This window comes from Zosterops lateralis (genome assembly GCF_965231275.1).
Source record: "Zosterops lateralis genome assembly, chromosome: Z".
NCBI classification, from domain to species: Eukaryota; Metazoa; Chordata; class Aves; order Passeriformes; family Zosteropidae; genus Zosterops; species Zosterops lateralis.
This window is the reverse complement of record NC_139800.1, coordinates 46,374,768-46,378,122: the sequence shown is the minus strand read 5'-3', so window position 1 is coordinate 46,378,122 and position 3,355 is coordinate 46,374,768.

The following is a 3,355-nucleotide window of genomic DNA, read 5'->3' as shown; positions in this document are numbered from 1 at the left end:
GTAATAATAAACTGAGAAAGAACAGGATGTGGCTGGAGAAGAGGCCACAAGGAGGTAGTGCAGCACATTTCTGGGACAAATGTCCTTGTTCTGGCTCCTGGAGAACACAGCACAAGTGCAGGGATGAAGCTGGGAAGTGGGCATGGACTGTAAGAGGGGATTGAGACCACCAGAGATCCCCAAAGCCTTCCCAGCCATTTCCAGAAAGGTCTAGGGGAATGGACTACAAAGGATTAGTAATTTGCATAGAAAGTGAGAAATTAATCTCCAAGATGGGGAGATTTATCTGTAAAAAGTACCCCCATAAAACCTGGGTGTACAGGTGCTCCCTGAACATACCATTGGCTGGAGCCAGGACTGATGATCTCACCTTCTCCTTTTATTCTTTTCAGTCCCTCTCCTCCTTTCCAATTCATTCCTCTTGTCTCTTTCACTCTACCCCAGTACCTAAACCTGCCATGTGCTTTTACCAATTTACAAGCCAAGAGTCTTTTACTAATAAAACTTTGTAAGCTTTTGTGGCCCCTCTGACTTGTAATTTCTTTCAACCATGAACATCTCCAAATCTCGGATACTTCCTTCCCCCTTAAGCCACAATTTCTGACCCTGCTTTGAACCTGGATACCATCATGGGGGATGAATACTGGGAAAGTGCTATGGGTGCGGAATTCTCTTCTGACATTAAGTTTTTTCACATCCATTTTTCAACCAAGGTAAAAAGACTTCAACTATTCCACTGCTAAAAACCTTCTTTCCACTACTTACTGTATTAATTACATAGTTGGATCTGTTCAGTGTATCTTAGATACATTCACAGATGAGAGACTACAGGTATCCCAGTACAAGTACCTACAAAACAAGAAACTGCTTAACTAAGAAGCAGACATCTGGCTTATGCTTCCAGTTCATAGAAACAAGATTGAGGATGAAAACAGAAATAGGATGTGCTTGGATATGGGAAAGAGAAGGTGACAATGGGGAGAAAGAGACTGGTAGAAATATATTAGGAACAAGCAGAGCACCAGGAAAGAATGAGAAGCTGCAGGGTTGATGTGGCCATTCTCCTTCAACACTAATCCTATTGCTGTCCTGGTTGTGCTGCCAGTACAAATGGTGCCCCTGTTCATAGGGGATGTGATATAGAGCAGAGGAACAAGGTTGCAAAGAGCTGCTTGAAGTACTCCTACCTTTCTGCAGCCCCAGACCAGTCCTTACAGGGTACATACTGCAGACAATACATCTAGAAGGATAACTGGAGAAAAGGATTTCTTTTACTCCCAGGTAGGGAGTAAATTTTTCTGCTCCAAACATCAAAGCAGTTCTCTTCTGCTCTGTTGGCCTTTTCCATTTCTGTGGCCCTGTTTGACACTGGATTTCTGATGTCTGCACCCAAATGGCCGAGCTCTCACAGAAAGTATCTCCCTCACCATCCAGCTCCAATTTGCTCTGTGGCCTTATTTCAAGTAGAAAACAGCACACCATGTTATCTTGACATAAATAATACAGAAAGGGGCTAAATAAGGCAGATTTGATTCTGATCTGTCCTACAAATATGTGCAATTTGAGCTTTTAACATATTTTGCTAACAAAATGAGTCGGTAAAGGAATTTCACATGGGATCTTGGTTTCTGACAGCATTGTTCAGGCATCTTTAATGATAAAAGAGATTTTAAGCAGAAAAAGGAGTGAGCATGGTGATGATCATGTACATAGAGTCTTAGTGAAGTTGATTTTCACACAGGGCTTGTCTGCCAGGAGAGACCAGGGAGAGGAGGGAATGATGGTTCTCCTGGTGAGCACTGGCCACTGTGCCTTTCTGCTGTCCCACACACCCAAGCCTCTTTATAGCATGTTGGTATATAAGTTTCTCTGCATGTCACAGCACTGCTGGGTCAGGAGAGCAGTTCACTTGTGGACACAACCCAGATCACTGCATGTCTTTCCAGAGCAGGGCAGAAGCTGTGCATCAGCCTCCAACATACCAAAAATGATGCGCATTTGTCAGCAGCTCACACACCAGGCAAACCTGGTCAGGCATTTGCAGACAGAGGAACATGCCAATCAATAATATTACCTTAATATTCCCACTTGGTATTACAAAATGTCAACTGCCATTACTAAATGTCAACCCCTAATTCCAGCCGAGAGAGCCTAGAAGGCACAATCTATTGGTCAGTAAAGCTTGCTTACTAGCACAAATAACCCATGCTTCTCTCTACCCTGAAACAACAGGCTTGACATGGGCCAGAAATGGTTTCTTCTTCCCCATTTTCCTCTCTCCACTCCCAACTCCTCTCCTGCCCCAGAAAATTTCAGCTAAAATTGTTCATGAGAGAATACTAGTAGGCAGGATAACCCTCCTTACCCACTCTTCCAAATACGCTCAAAGCATTTGGCATAAAGTCCTTCTAACAGTAAATGACCTCAGCCACTTTCTGAGAGGGTGATATGGTCTTAGCAGGTTGTGGTGAGAAACAGCAAAGGATTCCAAAGGCCTGAGCAAGAGTGACATAGCTGATGTCAGTATTTTGAGGCCATTTCTGGAGTCCATCAGCCTCAGTACTGCTGAGGGCAAGCTGTTGGTGTGTGAGGGTGATTACATCTCAAGAGTTGACATAAAGACACACCCAGGCACTACCAGTGTTCATCCGACCTGAAGTCTTGTTTGGAACTAGTGGAGCATTTTCCTTTGCCTTTTCTTTTTCCCCCTTGGTGAGTTTTTCGATAGAAGGTAACAATCTAGTGGGGTGTCTCTTCATCTGGGAAAGAAAATACTGCTGTCTGCTGCAAAACCAGTCATAAAACTCCATAACCAAACTGTATATCCTGTGGCTGAGAGATCCATTCTCCCCTTATTCTCCTCTAGTCCTTTTTCTACTCCAGTAAGCGGCCACCCTTCGGGCAGGGCTGCTCCGCCAGCTGCTCATGCCACCCCCAGCGCTCCCAGCCCTGGCAGCCGCGGCTCGGGCGCTGCCCGGATGGAGCTAACGGGGACCGCCACGGGAACGCGGAGCCTCAGCGGGCATGAGTGACGGCGGCGAGGCTGGCGGTGTTTCTTTAAGAACACACGAGCAGGAGCGGCATCTCCCGGGCAGGGCGCCCCCCTTTCCGCGCCCCTGAGCGGCGCCGATGCGGAGCTCCAGGCTCTCCCCGCTGAGGAGCGCGGCGGGGACGCGGCTCCGGGGGAGGGGCTGGCGCCGGGCCCGTCCGCACCCACCGGGCGTCCGCAGCCCCAGCCGGGCCCAGCCGGGCGGAGCCGCAGCCGGGGCCGCCCCGGGGAGGCCGGGACGGGCGGCGGGGCGGGGCGGGGCCGGACGGGGCAGTGCCGAGCCGAGGCGAGCCGAGGCGAGCCGCG